The 22,261-nt window shown below is 39.5% G+C and overlaps 1 protein-coding gene across 5 annotated transcripts in view; it reads right to left on the reverse strand.

Moving 5' to 3' along the window:
* Positions 1-22,261, reverse strand: part of kcnab2a (potassium voltage-gated channel subfamily A regulatory beta subunit 2a) — a 271,332-nt gene that overhangs the window by 219,207 nt on the left and 29,864 nt on the right. Inside the window, exon 1 of one of the 5 annotated variants that reach the window (XM_080215000.1) lies at positions 20,690-20,864. The exons of the other annotated variants lie outside the window; for them this stretch is intronic. The gene's annotated coding sequence lies outside the window, so the exon portion shown is untranslated. Of the gene's footprint in view, positions 1-20,689; positions 20,865-22,261 lie in introns of those variants that run through there. 5 annotated transcript variants of the gene reach the window in all.

A 22,261-nucleotide genomic window follows, 5' to 3' on the forward strand; every position in this document is an offset into this window, starting at 1 on the left:
AGGTCAATTCGTCTAGGTCATTAACACTGACTGTAATTAGCTGACGCCCCAGTACTGATCCTTCTGGAAATCCATTAACTACAGCCTGCCAACTTGAAAATGCCCCATTTATCCCTACTCTCATTTCTGAAGATAACAGCATATTTCAAATTCATCAAGTAGGCTTAATGGATAAAACTCCATTAATACTGCAAACACTACCTGTATATTGGTTAATAAGCATCATTCATAAATTACAATCTCTTTACAATCCGAGTGCTGTTCCAAATCAGCTTTTATCTGTATAGACTTGCAACTAATTACCTTCAATAAATAATGAATGCACAGAAAGAGCAGCACAGATATAACACCAACAGTGTTATGTTGATTTATTCACACAAAACACAAAAACAGGAAGTTAATCTAATATTCCTAAAGCAAACTTGTATAAAATGGCAGACTTCTGACATTTTGCATTGCTACATTATCAAGGTTTTTCATTCAACATTGCTCCAGAATATTAAAGTCTTATAAAATTGCAATACATTCCTCTAAAAATGCCATGATGCATCTAATCCACATTCTGGTCAATATTTTATCATTGTGTTATTGAAACAATGTGCCTAAATAAGATTTAGCTTATGAGTGAATTCATAGTTAACCTGCTAAAGTGAATGAAAGATAATAAGATGTCAAATTGGTATTTTTTCTTTGAAACGTATTAATAATTGATACTTGTTCCACTATAACAGCAACTGGTACAACAATATTCATGGAGGGAGAAAACAAAAATAAAAGCAACTTTGCTATCATATTACTCACTTCCAGAGCAGACAATAGATCAGTATGACAGCAAAGTCGCTTCATACATCATACTAAGGCAGACACATATCTTGTATCAGATTCGAATGGGGTGGCATGGTGGCACAGTGGTTAGCACTGCTGCCTCACAGCGCCAGGGACTCGGGTTCTATTCCCGGCTTGGGTAACTGTGTGTGAATCTGCACATTCTCCCAGCGTCTGCATGGGTTTCCTCTGCGTTCCTCCCACAGTCCGAAAGATGTGATGGTTAGGTGAATTGGCCATGCTAAATTCTTCCTCAGTGTATCCGAACAGGCGTCAGACTGTGGTGACTAAAGGATTTTCACAGTAACTTCACTGCAGTTTTAACGTAAGCCTACTTGTGACAAATAAATAAACTTCACTTTACTTTGAATGCACCATGGAAGCTGACAAACTGGCTGGTTTAGTGATGTACAACACCATTTTTGTTTTTAAAAAAACTATCCTTTGCAGGGGGTAAAGTTTTCTTTAAACTAAGCACATCTTCACAAGCAGGTTATGAAATTCCCAAGTTCTAGACTGAGTTGCAGTGGGGATGCTATAAACTGGTCCATTGTCCTGGGTTCAAGCATGGTAAAATAACCAGGACACACTCGTAATCCTGACACCTGCTAGAAGTTGGCTGGGTGTGGGAATGAGGACAACATCAGGAACACCACGAATCACACAATACCCTGCCGACACACACCTTTTCAGCTCACATGAAAAAATTGAATTCCATCAAAGGCAGCACTTTTAGGAGAGTAAGATAGAAAGGAAAGGTAGTATAAAAGAAGAAAATAATTTATAATTACAAAACATCACAAAAAACTGCCACTAAGTCATGGGTAAATACCTACAACTCCTAAGGATTAAAATTCAAATTCCTTAGGAATAATACCCCAAGGTACTATTTCTACACTAGAAATCCAGTAATGGTGAACATCCTTTGTTCAGCAGATCTAAGAATATTTTCAAATCATGTTACACATCAGATGCTACTATTTAATTTTACTCTAACATTTAACAATAGAAATTTCAGAATATTTTTGCATGTGTCAAATAATTCTGCATGTTGAAAGCTATACACGGACAGTCAGCATATAAATTAAAAGTGCAGTAACTATATAAAGTGAATTACTTTTCATGAAATACAACTAACCCTCAATTTCAAATACAACATTTTCAATTGCTCTCAAATACCAATAGCATTTTCAGACGCACACATCAGTGATGCATCTTTACTGTAGCGAATACTTCAGACTGACTGCTCTCCAGGATTTTACTGCATTCAAAGTGAATTATTTACAGCAACATCTGCAGAACACACTCTGATGCACTGCAGATGCTGTATAGACTAAACATATATGCATAATCAAACTCACACTGACACACCTTTATTCCCCCGGCCTTCCAACACACTTTTGGCGTATGCTCACAGCGATGAGTACGGTAAAAAAAAATCACAAATTCAGATTGCATGAAATTCTGGTTTTGTCAAAGTCATCAACTATTCCTGCCTGCAGAACAGCAAATTCAATAGTATACGTCCGTCAATTCTGCACTGGTAACTCTGGATTAGCTGAACTTGGCTCAGCTTGTTACACGACCAGAGTGAAGTTTAACCACACAACAGCCCAAAATCATGAAGTGCATTTGATAGAGGTCTCTATGAAAAGGTGTGCAAAACCAACGAGAATGGTTAAACCTGTGGAAAAGTTAAAAGGAGGCAAAGTTGTCAAAAGAAGGCAAAGTTTTTACAGCAAGTGGAAAGCCATGATGCTAGCAGAAAGCAGACATCATAAAGAAGTGAGAGATTCCACCATTGGGTTTGTCGACCATTATGAAAATAAGACAAACATCTCTGAACAGTTTGACAAGCAGCAAGGAAAAGGATGAGAATTGTTGTCTATCTGAACACTGAAGCTCTGCTAACGTGGTTCAAGGTAGCCCAAGCAGAGAATGTTCTCATCTCCAGTCCAATCCTACAGGAAAGCGGAGTCACCCTGGCAAAGAAGCCGGCCACATGAATTCATCTCTAGTGATGGATGGCTGGACCAGTTGAAGACTCAAGAACAGGTTCTTCCCTGCTGCCAGACTTTTGAATGGATCTACCTCGTATTAAGTTGATCTTTCTCCACACTGTAACATTACATTCTGCACCCTCTCTTTTACTTCTCTACATATGGCACGCTTTGTCTGTTTAGTGCACAAGAAACAATACTTTTCACTGTGTACAAATACACGTGACAATAATAAATCAAATCAAGACAAGGCATGGCATCATCTTCCATGCCCCAGTACCCTAGCTGATTTGGTGAAAGCCATAGAGAAGCTCAGGATTTCACACTACACCACAAAACAGCAAAAACATTTTTGACTATACTGATGACATGGTGAATTGTATAATGCACAGAAAAGGAAAGAAGAGAATGCACAATGTAGTGTTGCAGTCATAGCTGGCGGGGGGAAGAGAAAGATCAACTTAATATGAGGTAGTTCCATTCAAAAGTCTGACGGCAGCAGGAAAGAAGCTGTTCCTGAGTCAGTTGGCACTTCATCTCAGACTTTTGTATCTTTTTCCCAACGGAAGAAAATGCAACTCTTCCCATGTGCAAAGCTGCCTGTTGAGGTCACATAAGCAGTGTAAAACTTTATCCACTTTTTAAAATCACAGCTAAACTAAAAGTCTACAAAGTTTTAAGTCCTATGAGCAATGTAAGAGTCCTGTACAGGATTTCCTATGACAATAATTCATTTACAGCTCAGTTGTTTTGGGGTGATGCAATTCCAGTATACAGCACATGCAGCTCCGCAAACAGTACCAAAACACATACAGCAAACAGTGATCGTCTGCAGTGCATTCCTGCAAAGAATGGTGATGTGACTGTTGATGAGCAACTACGTGTACTCCATATAGTTAAATCTTCAAATGTTGGCTGGCAGATGCACATAGTCACGTTGTAAACTCATTAAGCTTGGTTGATGCTAATGTTTTATTTTTGGGATGTTATCATTCAGGTCACAAATTCCAAAGTATTTTATGAAGTCTGCCTGTATGACAAATTTTGCAATTTTAATTTGGCTAAGGTAAGCATGAGACGTTCCACTTCAGGTATGATTCAAATGACCTACTAGGGAGTTTTTAATCAAAGTTTACATTAGTAGCAAGAAAATAATAACTTACCAATTGCAAATGAGAAAAAACCATGATATTGTATAAACTTTAACAGCCAAATGCTGTTCCAACCAAAACAAATCCCATAAACAAAACCCTTTCCACAGGTTTAGCACAGAAAATACGAATGCTCACATGATGCTGGAACTTAGTCCTTTGGTTGGATGCTGCAGTTCTCTTGATACACACACAGACAAGCTTAAAGTCAGAACAGCTTCCCAAAACAAAGACAAAGACTCTAATTACTAGCAATCAAACAGCAGAAATTGCACTCTAGGAAGGCAAGAAGCTTTGCTTCTAGCAAGTCAGCAGAATTTATAATATCAAGGAAAAAGAAAAACAGAAACACTGCTTTTCAGTCTGAAGTCCAAACACTTTCAAACCAAAAAAAAAGCCAAATTGAAAATGAAAGAACTTCTGTCACCTGACCTGTCGACCATTCTTCCCCATAACAATGCAGGGTCATATAAAAAAAATCCTACATTGTACCCGAGGCCCAGGTGTAAAAATAAACAAAACCCTACTTAAACCATTGAAGCAGCAATAAAATGACTGCTGAGGCAGCAGCCAGTGCCACAATAAAAAAAACCCAAAAGGTCTGTTTTACAAGTGGGCAGAGAATATGATTAAAGAAAATGTTTCTTAAAGGCATACTAGCATCATAGAAAATGAGAAAAGGTTGCACTTGACCATGGTAGTTTTATACATAACAGTAGATTCAGGTAGTATCAGAAGGTCTAATAAATAAATAAATGTAATGCCCTTCCTACCCTGCGTCCCCATGAAAACCTTCCAATTTTGAAAAAGAATTCCCAAGAGAGAAAAGTCTTTGAGTAATATTCCCTTCCATTTCTACACACCAATTTCATAGTCTCTTTACTTCAGGGAATTATTTCAGTATAAAAATAATCTGAAGAAAGAAAAGGCCTTCCTTATGCTGCAATCCACAATGATGTAATTAAGTCAATCAACCTTTTAGTTCAACGTTATAAAGAAACGAATCAATATAATTAACTCGTCCTTCAGAACTAACACACATCAGCAAATTCTACTTCTTAACCATCAATCAGAAACTTCAGCATGAACAGCCCATTCCACCATCAAACTTTAGTTCACTGAATTGGAATTGTAGCAATAGCTTCACCAAAAAAGCCACGTTAAATGTGAACAGCCTAAACTTTAGCAATACATTTCTTGCTGTATACAAATACAAATTAAACTTGAAATACATACTAGTGAGCACTAAGATTAAATTTATTCTGAAGGATTTAAGTTCACTGAATTGTAGAATTCAGTCACAAAAGAAAATTAAATTCCAAGTTCAGTCATTTCCTTATGTCTTTTACATATGCAACTGTTAATTGAGTCACTGAAATTGTCACTGTTAGCAAAATTTGTTCAAATAGCACGAGGCAAATTGATTGTCCCCTGTTGTGACCAACTTGCCTGATTGCAAGCAATAATTGAATGTCATCCAATGTGTAGATGGCAATAGTGAAGATTATACAGTTGTGACGCTCACTAGGTGATGGTCAGATTGTTTGCCAACACTCAACATCCAACTTCATGCATGAATATCAGGTGTATGGGTGAGGTAGGAGTGAAACTGCCAATCTCTGTGGAACTGGCCTTAGTAAACACTTAATGGAGAAGGAAGAAAATTGTCAAAGTAGTTCATTATAGCCAGCTTGTGTCTCTCTCTGTTGTATCAGATTCTTTTGTATGGCTGCTCTTTTCTATCTCAATGCAATAAAAAAATTATACTTTCTTCCTTTTTAGAGTTTAGCTCTTCAGCATCAAACAAGCATAACAGGTCTCAATAGCTGAAAAATTTACGAGGCCAATTAATATCATTTTTAAAAATCTGCTCCACTTGTCAAATATTTTCCTAGATTATTTCCACTCTCTAAATGACCTAGGAGATAAAAAATAAAGTAACAAACATTGCATTGATATTCAGCTTTTGACTTTCAACATAGGTACTTAAACCATTACTGTCACAGACACAAAAACTGGAGTCACATCCAAATACAAACATGCAAATGATTTATACAGCAGCAGTGGTTCAAACATTAGTCTTACCTAAGAAGGGTGGTGTTGTAGAAGTGATGAATATATGTAATTGCTTTTGTGGCTAATTCCCTTTCCCCAAATTACAGGTTGGTGAATTCTGTCCCTTGTTTCCAGCTCCATGATTGGCAAGAAGAGATAAGAGTACATTCAAAGAACCGTTGAGCATAAGAATCTCCCTGATTCTAGTTTAGTCTGTACTGAAACAAACTAAACAATGAAAATAAGTTTCAAATGTTACCAATTTAAATGCTATGGCAAATTCCTTTTTCTATCTCAATTACTAATCTTAATAAATCATAGATCCGGATCATAAGGGGGCATGAGAAAGAGAGAAAAGGATGGGCTTTTTAAAATTTTTATCTTGATTAGTGTTTCAGAATTTCATATTGAAAAATTCAAATGGCCTTAATTTAGTATCTTATGTGGACTGTACAAATATTTTTCCAAACCTAACAATAACATTAAAGCACATTTTACTATCAGTTAGTGACAAGTGCTAAACATGAATGCAAGAAACTCTGTTTATTCTTCCATGTCAACTATTTATGTTACCCTTCAACATGCAATACTAGAATATGGCTTCCATGTTTAAGAAGGTTCTTATACTATATTTCTTGCACTTAACAGTATTCATGAAAAGATTATACCCAACAAGTTAGATAATATGTTGAAGAATTATGGAAGAACTGATGAAATATTTGAGAATACACAACTGAGTGACCAACCAGAAGAATCTTTTCTGATCCTATATTGTCCTATGCTGGGTTGGTAACTCCCCTCACCTTGAGCTTCGCAAGGACAATAAATGCAGGCTTTGCCAATGATCCTCACATTCAAAGAGCAAACAGGAAAAAAAGCCATAAATAATTCTCTCTGATCTAACCTTTTTCATCTTGCTCCGTGATTTTTAATAAAGACATGATCACTGCTCCTCCAAACTTCCCTTCCCTGATTTTCCAAGCTCCAAATACACTACCCAACAAACTCATTCTCTATCCCGCATCCTCATGAGATTGAAATCAAGGTTCACAAAACTATGTCACTCTGTTCCATACTATCCCAGACTCAAAACTGTGGAACTTCTGATTTCCCTCAGCCCTTTTTTCCTCCAGATATGTCCAGATTTTTGTAACACAAGTTGTGTGTTGCCCAACTATTTATTTTTGACATATCCTCAGCATCCCTTGGCAGGACAAGGTCACCAACTCAGAGGTCCTGGAGCATGCCAGGTCCATCAGCGTACACCCATTGCTGAGACAATGTCGTCTGCGCTGGCTTAAGCACATTCACTGGATGAACGATAGCCGTATACACAAAGACCTTTCGCACAGTGAGCTGGGCACTGGGTCACAACCTCTTGGGCATCCATTCCTCCACTACAAGGAGACTTGCAAGCATGATATGAAGATGGCAGACATAGACACTGACAACTGCGAGACAGCTGTCAACGACCAATACCTCTGGAGATCAAATGTTTGGAAGGACATTGAAAGATGCGAGCAAAAGTGAAAAGCGCAGCTTGACGAGGAGGCTCAGAGAAAACAAGCAGCCAATGAATCATGCACCCTCTCAGCCCACTGTCTTTTTCTGCAGCAAATGCATCAAAAGGCTACTATACTAGAGTGGGGCTGCTGAGCCACGCCAGGTGCTGCTTAACACAGTTGACCATCACAACACAAAGCACTGTCTTATGAGATGGAAGGCTGCCAATGTATTATATGTGCTAAGTTAACGCATGATTGAAAGCATACATTTTTCCATATCATCTCAAATTTATCTTCAATTTAAACCACATAATGCTATCACTGCTAGTGCTTGGAACGACAGAGGTAATTGGTCTCAAGTATAACATATTTGATGACACATCATAACGGAAATAAGTAGACTCTTAATGAATTAATAAGAAACTCTGGTTTGTTTATCAACATTACATTGCTGTTGTCCTTGCAAGTACATTAGCTTCTAATGCACTTTGGGAGTTCCATGTACTTGCATGATTCAGATTGGAGTGGGATTATGGGAAGTTTCAAGAGCAAATAATAGAAGCACAAGATTTTAATTCTGAACTCTTGCCATTTCCCATTATTTAAATTTACCAGAATACTGGTACCAAATTGCAAATCAAATCTCATTTTGCATTAGTTAAGGCTATTATTGTCAGCAATTGCTCAGTTATCAGTACTCAGGACTGAGTCAGTAAAGTGGAGTTTAATTCTCACTTGAGCACAAAAGTCAAGACTTGCACTCCAGTGCAGTATTAAGGGAGTATAGCACTGTCAAAAGTGCTGTCTTTCAGATGAGTTTTAAAATCAAGGCCCCTCAAGTGGATGTAAAATAAAATCCTACTGCACCATTCCAAACAGAAGAGTTATTCTCGCCAGTGTCCTGTCCAATATCTACCCTTCAATCAACATCACTAAGAGATTATTTGTACGTTACCACATTGCTGTCTGTAGCACCTTGGTGTGCACAAATTGGATGCCACGTTTCCTATAAAGGTAAAGTTTTTTTTAAGTTGCCACAATCGCAGGTGACCATATGCTGCTCTCTCCTTTGAGTGAGAGCGCTGACTGGTGGTGATTTAACCTGGAGGGTCACCACACCTCAATTACAGCCGTGATTACAATTCAAAAGTACTTTACTGGTGTAAAGCATTTTTGGTCACCCTGAGTTTGATAAAAGGCACCTTATAAACCCAAGACCTTTCTTTCTTACTATACCAGAACAGTTAACTCCAGGCAAAATTATACTTCATTCAATGCAGTAAATAGGTTACAATTAAGGGGTGGCATTAAAGTGCCTGGCATTCATGCTCTCAGGATTCCCAGTTTTACCTCCACAAATCAATGCACACAATCACATCCACACACATGGTGTGTAAGGGCAAGTGATGAGCATCAAGGGATTCTGAGTGAGTCAGATAAACCTTTCTGTCCTTCTCAACTTCAATGGTGATATTTATTAATTACCCTTCGTAATTATCTATTTATTGCTTCAGTCATTTATTTTCTTCACTCATTAACTTCATTTAGAAATTCACGTTTCACATTGTGCCAAATCTCATCTTTCCGAAATTTGCTCATCAGCCTCGAGTGAAAAAAAAAGGAAACGTGTCCCCGCTAGTGGTAAGCTTGGCCAGCCTGATCTAGGACGTGGACAGCAGATGCGTTGAAGCACCATCACCTGCAAGTTCCCTCTAAACCACACACCACCCTGGCTGGGAACCATATCACCATACCCTCACTTGTCACTGAATCAAAATCCTTCAACTTCCTTCCTAACAGCACTGAAGGTTTCCCTACACCACATGAATTGATTTGGTTCAAGAAGGGAGCTCACCACCACCTCAATGGCAAATAAAAATGAGCTACAGATGCTGGTCCAGCGAATGAACACAAAAAGAAACCTACAGATTTTCCATTATAGTATCAAGTTAGTCCTTGAACTACTTCAGCATTCATACATTACTTCTAATATGAAATAACCACAGTGAAAATATCTACTACAATCAGTTTTCACTGTTTAATCCACAAGCATTCATGGAAACTAGCCCTTGTAGTTATTTTCATCAATCTCATGTACACAGGCAGATTACCTGAATTTCCCTATTCAAAAACAAACGGCATATGCCAACTCAAACTAATGCAGGTATTTTTGCACATGTCTTAGATTAGTTTCTGAATCACTCACTGGAATCAATTTCAAGAATAGATCAACTTGAAGCCAAATTCTTTAACGTAAGTGAATTTAAACTTGCTGCTGTTTTCTCAAAATGATCAATCAGAAGCCGGTTGAATGACATAACAAAGATCTTTAATTTGTTAATAAAATTACATTCCATAAGGAATTACTGATTTTGAGATAATACCTTAATGTATATATCTGACAAGCATCAAGTGTTTCTCAATTGTTCACGTTTTACAGAATGTTAAATCTAGTATTTATCTGTACATTTCACTTTTTGGCAAATTTATATTTTTGAAACAATTTTGGCTCAGTTGTGACAATGACTGTCATGATATACAAAAGACTCAGATTCCGGTGCAGGAGGCCATTCAGATTATCATGTCTGCACTGGCTCTTTGAATAAGCATCATAACTCTGGGCCGTTCTCCTGACTTTTCAATGCAACTCTGCACATTGCTTATATTCAAATAATCATATAATACCCTCCTGAATGCCTCAGTTCTCGCTGCCTCCACCACACTTCCAGGCAATGCATTCCTAACCCAACCCAATCATTGCATGAAAAAAGTTTTTCTTCCATCACGCTTTTTTCTTTTTCAAATTACTTTGGATCTGTGACCCCTCACTCTCCTAACATTGTCTAGGACTGACAGGCTGAAATTCAACAAAGTAGGTTGCACAACCAAGTTGTCAGGTATCATGGAACTGCCATGTAATAGCAGTAACAATAATTTAAGGCAGGATAGGATTCATTCTGCCCAGCAACAGGTAAAAATCTGTCTAGCAACAGCAGTAACCTGCATTCAAAAGATGTGATGTTCCCAGTGATGAGATTAGCAGGCATCTAGACAGGATTAGGTATAAATCATCCAAAGAAACAGTTCACCTGGACCATAGAAATCAGTGGGAGGTATACACATACTAATTCCCAGAGACAAGGAATTTGAGAGATGCAGACAGCCAAATACACAGAAAGAAGAATCAAAGAGTAACAATGGTATAATTGCCACGGGCGGCATGGTAGCAGAGTGGTTAGCACTGTTGCTTCACAGCTCTTGGGGTCCTGGGTTCAATTCCTGGCTCGGGTCACTGTCTGTGTGGAGTTTGCACATTTTCCTCGTGTCTGCGTGGGTTTCCTCCAGGTGCTCCGGTTTCCTCCCACAGTCCAAAGATGTGCAGTTAGGTTGATTGGCCAAGCTAAGAAATTGCCACCTAGCGTCCACGGATGCATAGTTTAGAGGGATTAGTGGGTATAATATGTAGGGATATGGAAGTAGAGCCTGGGTAGATTTGTGGTCAGCGCAGACTCGATGGGCCAAAGGGCCTCTTTCTGCACCGTAGGGTTCTATGATTCTATACCAGCATCGTCAGAAGTAGGCAGGCCAGTCCTCAACTCTCAGCCAGGAGGTCAGGCCCGCATTTAAGTTTTAGAGTCAAGGCATTGCAGAAGCCTTTGTAAAAGCAATTTAAATATCTTCGATGGACCAGGAAATGACACCTCCCAGACTTGATCCTAAGCCTTACACTGTGTGGTAGCTATAAACTGGATTTGACTTCTAGATTTATTTAACTTGGATGCTGTTTCGGAAGGGGGATCACATATTTTGGAACAAGGGATAACTTGTGTGTGTGTGTGAGAGTGATTAATATACTTAATTGTCTTAAAAGTATTGTGGTTTTGTTCATTCATAGTTTAAGAAATAGTTTTTTTTTTATAAGTGTTATGCAACAACTGACTGTTCTTACTGGGGTTTCATGTGATTCCTCACACCATTCCAAAAACAAAACTATATACCACCACAAACTGGTGTTTCACATTGGGACACCTTCACAGGTAACATCAGTGACTCAAATTATGTATGAAATGTTAACAAAAAATCATTACGACTCGGAAAAGACTGAGACAAAGAATTAATTCATTCAAATAAATTATTTCAAACAATAATGTGCTAATATATACGCACACAAACTCATTATTTGCCATGACACAACAAAACCCTGGAGGGCAGAGTAAACACTTCAAGGACACCCTCAAGGCCTCCTTGAAAAAACAGAACATCCCCACCAACACCTGGGAATCCCTGGCCCAATACTGCCTGAAGTGGAGGAAAAGCATCTAAGAAGAAACTGAACATCTAGCGTTTCATTGCCAAGGGAAATCTGAAGCTAAGTGTCAGTGAAAGAAGCGCATGGCAACTCAAACCGCACCCACCCAATCCTCCAAATGATCATCTGCCCAATCTGTGACAAACTCTAAGTTGCAGATTGGACTCCAAGACCTCATTTTCAGTGTGGAAGCAAGTCATCCTCAACGCAGAAGGGGGAGGTTAAGAAGGAAGGTTCACCCACAATGCTGTTTGGGAGGGAGTTCCAGGATTTTAATCCAGAAAGTGAAGGAATAGCAATATAGGTCCAACTCAGGATGCCATGTGGTCTGAAAGGCAACTTGCATATGGTGGTAATCCATACACCTGCTGCCCTTGCCCTTCTAGATGGTAATGGTCATGGGTTTGGAAGATGATGTTGAAGAATCCATGGAAAGTTGCTACAACGCACCTTGAAGATAGTGCACACTGCTGCTACTGTTCTTTGGTGGACAGATGTTGGGGGTAATTGATATCAAGTGGGCAACTTTGTCTTGGATGGTGCTGAGCTTCTTGAGTGTTGATAGAGCTGCACTCCTCTTGGCAAGTGGAGAGTACTACATTACTCTCTTGACTTGTGCCTACTGTTAGGGTCCCAGATGGTTTAATATAAAACCAGGCAATTTTTCTGTTTTTAACAGAGATGTGAGGAACAATTCTACTGAAAAAGTTGGGGCCTTTTATAGTAAAACAAACTTAAATACACAGTTTAAATATAACTAACAAATGAAGCAGCTTAACCATCAGTTAAACAACATTTAAAAATGAAAGGAAGCAACTTTACTTTCAAGCTCATAACTATTCCAGTTCCAAATAATTCCTGGATAAATCAAATCCACTTTTAAATGAATAGTTAGCAAACCCAGGCATACTTATTTAAACAAGTAGTAGTAGTCTTGGAGCTTTCAGAGAAAGACAGAGTTCCAGATGCCTACAAAATCCATGCAACTTCAACCAGGCTTCAACTGCAAACTAAACTGTTTTCTGCAAAAACTTTTTTCTCTCTGCACATAAACCCATATCATCACATGACTCTGTCAATCATCTAATGTGAAATCCCAGGGAAACTTAAATAAAGAAAAGGTCCATTAACTCTACTTAACATAATCATTTGCAAGATTGAAATGAGTAATTATCCTGCTGTCCCAAAATCTGTGCTGCATTCCCTCCAGGCATACCAACTACCTGTAGCATAAAGCTGAATTTTTAAACATTCCCCTTATGCACTAAAATAAAATCCATCTCAATTGCCCTATCATCACACCTGTATACAGTTAGAGAATCAGGTGATGAGTTACTGACCTGCTTTTGTAGCCACACTATTCCCATGGCTAGTCCAGTTCAGTTTTTGGTCAATGATAAGCCCTAGGATGTTGATAGTGGGTAAGGCCAGTCAGTGATAGTAAGGCCATTTAATGTCAAAAGGTAGATGGTGGGATTGTCTATTATTGGAGATGTTTATTGCCAGGCACTTAAGTGGCAAGTAACATTTGTACCAGATGTCAGCTCAAGCCTGAATATTGTCCAAATTTTGCAGTGTATAGGCTTGGACTGCTTCAGTATCTGAGGAATTGGAACAGTGCTGAACCTTGAGCAATCAGCGAACGTTCCCATTTTTGATTTTATGATGTAAGCAAGGTCATTGATGAAGTAACAGAAGATGGTTGGAGTTTTCCCTCCCGATTCCTATTGACTCCAGCTTGATTAGGGCTCCTTGATTCTACATTTGGTTAAATACGGCCTTGATGTCAAGAGCAGTAACTCTCAGCTCAGCTCTGAAGTTCAGCATTATCCATGTTTGAACCAAGGCAGTAATGAGGCCAGGATCAGGGCAGAATTAAGCATCTGTGAACAGGCTATTTGAGCAAGTGCCTCTTGACAGTAATGCTGACAACCCGTTCCACCTTTGCTGATGACTGATAAGATGGTAATTGGCTGGGTTGGATTTGTCCTGCTTCTTGCCTAGGCAATTACCTTGGCAATTTTCCACATTATCAAATAGATGCTGGTGTTGTAGCTGTATTAGAATGGTTTGGCTAAGGACACAGCTACTTGTGAAGCATAGGTCTTCAGTACTATTGATGAAATACTGTCAGAGCCCATTGCCATTGCAATATCCAGTGCTTCCAATTATTTCTTTATCACATGGAGTGAATCAAATTAGCTGAAGGCTGGCATCTATGATACTGGGGATCTCTAGTGGCTTCTGGCACAAGAGTTTTACAAATGCTTCAGCCTTATATTTTGCACTGATGTGCTACATCCCCCATCATTCATATTTGTGCAGTCTCCTCCTCCAGTTAGCTGTTTAATTGTTCATCTCCATTCATGATTGGATGTGGCAGATCTGATCCATTGGTTATGAGGTCATTTAGCTTGCCTATTGTATGATGCTTTTGCTACTTGGTATGCAAATAGCATTGTAGATTCACCAAGTTTTGAGGTATACTTGGTACTGCTTCAGTGCACTCTTCACTGAACTAGGGTTGGTCCCCTGGCTTGATGGTAATGGTGGGGTGGGATTTGAACCCAGAGTATTATTCTGGGTCTCTGGATAACTAGTCCAGTGATATTACCCACTATGCCATTGCCTCCCCCAAAGCTCAACTATATTTCATTCTGTCTAAGCCAGAGACCAGCAAGCAGAGCGAGCACACATTTTAGCCACGATTATGTTCTTATGTTATAGATTTCCCTATGGTGCAGGAAGCAAATGGCTACATACATCATTTTGCAGGCACCATGTCAAATCTACCCTATATCAGAACTAAACAGGATTCTGCTCTCTCCACATCCACAGGCAGCAAATCATGCTGATGTGACCACTGGCAGTGACACATGCAACACCCTTCAAGTTCCCTTGCAAACTATAATTTACTACTGGTTTGAGCTTGCACACCAGCAAGCTGATCTTGCATGACAACAGTTTGTGCTTCCACTGCAGTATTCCAACATTAAGTAGCTGTTTAAATTAAGGGGGGGTAGTTATAGGACGGATGTCAGGGGTAGGTTCTTTACCCAGAGGGTGGTGAGGGACTGGAATGCCCTGCCTGCTGCAGTTGTAAATGCGCCTAGTTTGGGGGCGTTTAAGAGATTGGTGGATAGGTTTATGGACGAAAAGGGATTGGTTTAGATTAGTGGGTCAATGTTTTTTTTTAAAATAAGACTGGTCGGCGCAACATTGTGGGCCGAAGGGCCTGTTCCGCGCTGTAATGTTCTATGTTTGTTGTTCTACAATGGGAGCCGAGACATTGACTAACAGACATCACATTTGGTTGGCCCATAAGCATTTAACCAGAGTTAATCACCATTTCCACATTAAAAAGAATAATCTCCAAAGCTCTGTGCAATTGGTACCGGACTTCTTCTTGATCCTTGACACTGAATGCAGGCTTTCTGGCAGGCGTTCTAGTGCAACCAACATTCTGTCAATCTACCAGCCACCTTCTGTAACCTTCCCACTAAAGCTCTCATCTGAGTCCTGTGCAACAGATCCCATGTGCCAACATGCTCTCCAGTAAGCCAGCACCTGAAACATCCTTCCCCCTCGCCATAGCAGCAAGCCACTCATTCCAATGTATCATTATGTGCAGATCCTGTTAAATTCCTATGCTGTGCTTTAAATTACATCTGGTATCAGTAGCTGAACTTGTGGGTGAAAGGAAGTGATCATGCAGTGCCTTCATCATCACTCTGTTGGTGTACATCCACTGCTTGATTAGGTTAAAGTTTTGAGCTTATTTATTAGTATCACAAGTAGCTTATGTTAACATTGCAATGAAGTTACTGCCAAAGTCCCCTAGTTGCCACACTCCAGCACCTGTTCGGGTACACCGAGGGAGAATTTAGCATGGCCAATGCACCTAACCACCACATCTTTCGGACTGTAGGAGGAAACCAGAGCACTCAGGAAACCCACACAGATACAGGGAGAACGCCAGAGACCCGAGGTAGGAATTGAACCCAGGTCCCTGGCGCTGTGAGGCTGTAGTGCTAACCACCGTGCCATCAGTTACACCTCTGGGGTATCTGAAAAGAAAAAGCCATACAGCAAGGAGGATATGGTGAGACAGAAATATACACTTGCACCATCTGCAACTTGCAAATCAGAGTGTGGATGAGGAGGGAGTTGAATGTTTATGCTGTGCATTCTGCTTGGCTGATGTGACTGTCATATATTAAATAACTACCAGCACCCGCAATCAGAGATGTGGGTGTGTGGCTTGCAATAGTCCTAATTCGGAGACTAGGGTGCTGAATCTTCGAGGAAACTATGAGGATAAGAGGTGTGAGTTGGCTTTGATAGATTGGGGAGGGATACTTAAAGGAATGACAGTGGATAGGCAATGACAAACATTCAAGGAACGCATGGGGAAACTGCAGCAACTGTTTATTCTTGTCTAGTGCAAAAGCAAAATTGGTAAGAAGGACCAATCCACGGCTTACAAAGGAAATTAGAGAGAGTATCTGATCTAAGGAAAAAGCATACAGATTGGCCAAGAAAAATAACGGATAGAGAATTGGAAGCAGTTTAGAATTCAACAAAGAAGCACCATGAGATTGATTAAGAAGGAGAAAATAGTGTACAAAAGTAAACTTGAAACGAACATAAAGGCTGACACTAAGAGTTTCTACAGATACGTGAACAGAAAGAGGTTGGTGAAGACAATATAGGTCCCTTACAGACAGAAATCAAGGAATATATAACTGGGGACAAAGAAATGGCTGAGCAACTGAATACATACATGGGTTCTGTCTTCACTAAAGAGGACACAAATCAGATGCCAGAAAAGTTGGAGAATGCAAGATTTAGTGAGAGAGTGGAACTGGGGGAGATTAATATTAGCAGAGAAATGGTGCTAGGAAAATTGATGGCATTGAAGGCAAATAAATCTCCAGGGCCTGAAAATCTACATGCCACAATACTTAAGGAAGTGGCTCTAGAAATAATGAATGCTTTGGTGGTAATTTTCCAGGATTCTATAGACTCTGGAACAGTCCCTGCAGATTGGAGGTAGCTAATGTTACTCCAATATTCAAAAAGGGAGTAGAGAGAAACCAGGGGATTATAGACCAGCGAGCTCAATGTCGGTAGTGAGGAAAATTCTCAAATCCATTATCAAGGACTTCATAGCAGAGCATTTAGTGGCAGGATCAGACAGAGTTAGCAGGGATTTATGAAGTGGAAATCATGCTGGACCAATCTGTTGGAATTCTTTGAAGACACAACTAGTAAAGTTGACAAGGAGGAGCCAGTCAATGTGGTATATTTGGACTTTCAGAAAGCATTTGACAAAGTCCCACAAAAGAGATTATTGTGCAAGACTAAAGCACATGGGGTTGGGGCAAGTGTATTGAGATAGATAGAAAACTGGTAGGCAGAAAGGAAATTAATGGGTGCTTTTCAAATTGGCAGGAATAACTAGTGGGATGCCATAGGGATTGTTGCTGGGACCATATTAACGGTTTGGATGAGGGAACAAAATGTAACATCCAAAGTTTGCAGACGATACCAAGTTGGGTGGTAAGGTGAATTATGACAAGGATACAGAGATCCTTCAGAATGATCTAGACAGTTTGGGTGAGTGGGCAAATCAATGGCAGATGCAGTGTAATTTGGATAAATGAGGGGTTACTCACTTTGGAAACAGAAAATAGAAAGCAGATTACTACCTGAGTGGCTGTAAATTGGGAGGGAGTAGTGTGCAGCAGGGCCTGGGTGACTTTGTGCATCAGTCACTGAAGGTAAGCGTGCGGTAAAGAAGGCAAATGGCATGTTGGCCTTCACTGCGAGAGATTGAGTAGAGGTGCAGGCGTGTGCTGTTGCAATTATATAGGCCCTTGATGAGACCACACCTAAAGTACTGTGTGCAGTTTTGGTAGCCTTTTCTACAGAAGGATGTTCTTGTTCTTGAGAGGGTGCAGCGAAGATTTACCAGGCTGATTCCCAGGATGATAGCACTGATATATGAGGAGAGATTGACTAGGTTAGGATTGTTTTCACAGGAGTTCAGACAAATGGGGGGGTGGATTTCATCAAGACTTATAAAATTCTAACAAGACTAGAAAGGGTAGATGCAGGGAGGATTGGTTAGGTGCATTGGCCAAGCTAAAATCACCCTCAGTGTTCCTGAACAGGCGCTAGAGTGTGGCAACTAGGTGAATGTCACAGGAACTTCATTGCATAGCTAATGTAAGCCTTACTCGTGACTAATAAATAAACTTCTAACCTTTATGTTCCCAATGGCGGGGGAGTCAGAACCAGGGATCACAAGCTGAGGATTCAGGGTAAACCATTTAGGACCAAAGAGTGGTGAGCCTGTGGAATTGATTACTGCAGGAAGTAGTTGATGCCAAAATATTGGATGCATTCAAGAGGTGGTTGGATATAGCACATTGGGTGAATGGAATCAAAGGTTATGGGAAAATGAAGGATTAGGCGATTGAATTGGATGATCACAACGAATGGCAGAAGCAGGTTCGAAGGGCCAAATGGCCTCCTCCTACTTCTATATTTCAAAGTAAGTATCTAAGGGTAATCTGAAACACATAAAAAAAGTTAAATATAATGCATGATTTTAAGGTTGCTGGTATGAAAGTGATTAGCGATCATGAGTGTAGTGGTGGTGATTTGAATAGTGCCTGAAGCTACTGGTAGTTAGTAGGATGTGCCATTTGAAGGTGCATTCACTGATGTTGGCTAGGTTCTCAGCGTTTTATTCCTGACATTGACCTACACGGAAATCAACTCCCACTGTTTTCTGACCAGATGTCTGAGGGCATATTGATACCACACCACTCACCGATCTAATGCCTCTACATTATATCTCTCTGAATTTCCATCTCCTCCACCATGGTCTCCAGTGCACGTCCAAAAACCTTGGAGCCCACTCTCTCCCATGCTGTGTCATTCATCACCATCTCCCAGGTCAGATTCACTTCCTGCAGCTGTTCCAACCACAATACACTTCTACTTTGAGGTGTACAGACTAGTTTTAACTGGCACTAGCAGCTTAGTATTCTGGGTCCCCTGAAGTATTAAGCTAATCAACTGCTGCAGTTAATGCTGAATGTACAGTAAATTCATTCAAACAAGCAGAAGGTCAATATGCTATCTTCACTGCAATTAATAGGTGCAGAATAATCATACATCCTGAGACCTTGGCCTTTTTTCAGGGGCTCTGATTTAATCCCTAGTGTCTTCTGGATGGACATTAATGCAAGGCTAAATCTACCTAATAACAGAGAATTTTCTTGTGCGTTGGTTAACTTCTTTCTGAACCAAAAGTATTGGAAAAACTCAGCAGGTCAGGCAGCATCTGTGAACAGAAAAATAGAGTTAATGTTTTGGAGTCCAATATGACTCAATTATGGAAGTTCAAAAACGAAGAACATCTCATCTGGTCATTCATTATTGTTTGTGGTATGTTGTTATAAGCAAATTGCCTGTCTCATTTGCCTACATAACAAAAATGTATTAAGTAATTCATAAGTCATTAAGCACTTTGGAGATTAGAAATATCCCAAGGATGTCCCAATAGATGATTGCAAGTTATCTATTTTCCTACAGTAATAATTCACTTTTTTGTATACATAGAGTGGCAATGCTAAAAACTAATTATACTTTAGGATGACACAGCCCTTCAATTTTGCATTTGGTTCAAGGTAGAGGATTTATAAGATGGTAGCCATCTGAAGACAGTAGAAAAGTAGGTTACGTTTATTAGGATTTTCTTCTCAGAATGCAAAAACACCATTTATATATAAAAAAGGTAAGAATGTAGTACATGATTTTTCTTCATACTCGTGAATTGAAAATAGTTCCTGGACAAAGGGGTCCTTTTCAGAGAAAGACTCACGCAAACTCTGGTCCCTATAGATTATTCTGTCTTTATCACAACAGGACTGAAATATTAACAAAGCTAAGGGACAGGGACAATTCATTTATAACCCTACAATGGAAATCAAGGACTTGTTCAATATTTCAACTATTTTTTTAATAGGCTGAAAAAGTACTGGTGATTGAAAAAGTTGAGTGCAGAACATTTTACTACGGAGGCGTAATGATACAAGGAAGAAGACTCTGCTACTCAGTAAACATGTCCATCTGATAAACTGACTAGCTTTGAAATTGAAGCTACAGCACAATAAAGTCAAAAGTCCATTAATTAGGAAACAGTTACAAAGATACTAAGAAAATGAAGTCATTATATTTCTGTTAGTACTAAAAATTAAGATGCTATAAGCACACAGGACATATAAACAATTGTATACATATGGTTACCCATTATAACATGCAATAGGAGATGCTCTCAGATGACAAATTATTAATCAGGCAATCAGAGTTTTTGCAATTATATTTTACTAAAGAACAGCAGGGATCAGAATTTTTAATCAAAACATTTTTTGCCAAGTTATGCAAATATGCTTTATTACATTCACATGAATTAAATAAGAAATGATCTTACATTTGTTTTATTCGATAAACCATTCTATACTAAATACTGAAATATCAGTTAAGGACCATCACTGGGGTAAAATCTTCAGATCTTACTATCATGTAACTATGATACAAAATAAAATGTATTCTAATGTGGCACCACATAACAGAACCAAAAGCAGTGACACTGCCTCTGCTGTAATATACATAAATGCCTGGCTCTGCAGCAAAAAAGAGGAACATGCATTCCCTCGACTGAGCTCATGCTGCATTGCATCTGTTATTCAGAATATTCTCAAAGCAAGCAAGGCCTGTTTAAAAACAAGCTTTAAAAGCAAGGCAGAACAAACTCCTTATTAAACATACCTTTACCTTAACCCTTTTTCACAACACAACCTACTGGTTCGAATTCCGTTAAGAAGGTTATCCTGCTGCAAAGGTGTGAAAGGGAATAAAGAAACCTAAGAAAAACACAACAGCTGTCTGTAATTTAGGAAAAGAGAGATAAAGACAGTTACAGTCAGAGGCCGAAGAGAGGTGTGGGGAGGAGGTAGCGGTGGGAGAAGGAGAAAGAAAAAAATGGGGGGGGGGGGGGGCGTGGAAGAGACAGAGATAGACTAGTAAGAAGCAGAGCACAACCTCCTCTGCACAGTCTAGCACAGTCAGCAGTGAGGGAGGACAGAACAAGTGTTACACAGGTTCCATGCCCAGAGAGGAAAAGAATCAGCTGATCACAGATCAAACAAAATCCATTTAGCAGACTGTGGTGAAAAAAAATGCTTTTACTGCAGTAAAGCAATTTACACAATATCTGAATCCTGACTTGGCAAATTTAAATCTGCAAGAAGCTACACCTGTGCTGATATTATTCCTCCCTACCCCCTCGCACACCCAGCCACTGGTCTGAAATCTGCATGTGCCCTTGTTTATTGATTAGATTCCAAACTGAGCTTTTTGAAAAGGATGCAATGCTTTCTCTGACATTAAGATGTGTTAAATATTACACACAAATTGTAAAACAGTCTCACTGATCACAACCGTCATGAACTGTAGTTCACTGAAGCCAACCAAACTTTGCCCTATAACTGTAGTCTCCTGAGCCATACATCTGCCCATTATTGTTCATTAGATACTTCCACCATTAGAATTAGAAAACCTTTGCACTATACTGCTGCACACAGTGTACACCTGAGTTCAATGTCCAGCTACTTTTCAGCACAAATTCCTAGAGCAAGCATGACAGCAGTATGGCAATTATTTTAACATAGTAGACCAAATAGGCAAAATGATAAACAAAAATGAAGCTCTCTCACCATCAGTGAACTAAAAAGAAACTGTAATTTAAATGATTTGGCTAGATCAAAATACAATGAATAATTTTAGATTAATGAGGTAGCATCTTCTTAGTAACTATTGCACTAATGCTAACATACACAGCAACAAGCACAAGCAAAATTCGATTACATTCACCCTTAAAGGCTGAAAATGGCCAACTGAGTTGCAACAATCCCAAAGTCTAAATTATCAATTGTTAGGGGCCAGATTGAAAACTCCCAAGGTATAATATAAAGTTAGCCTAGACCCTCAACCAGTTTCAACTTCAACATTGTGTGCATAAGATATTCTGCTCCACGTGTGATTCTATTGACCCATTTGGAAGCTTTTATTAAAATGAAATTTTACAGCACAGCTAAAATAAAACAAAAAGAATTAGCATAGCTAATTCCAATTGAAATACTTAAACAGGACAAGATACAATTGTTAGTTGTTAGCTATTTTTGAAAGTTCCAATTTCAGCAATATCGGCACAGATGCAAAGGAGCGCGCGCGAGAGCGAGAGAGAGACAGAGCGCGCGCGCGCGCGAGAGGGAGAGAGACAGAGCGCGCGAGAGGGAGAGAGACAGAGCGCGCGAGAGGGAGAGAGACAGAGCGCGCGCG

The sequence above is a fragment of the Carcharhinus amblyrhynchos genome, chromosome 30, assembly GCF_965287045.1.
Source record: "Carcharhinus amblyrhynchos chromosome 30, sCarAmb.v2.hapA, whole genome shotgun sequence".
Lineage (NCBI taxonomy): Eukaryota > Metazoa > Chordata > Chondrichthyes > Carcharhiniformes > Carcharhinidae > Carcharhinus > Carcharhinus amblyrhynchos.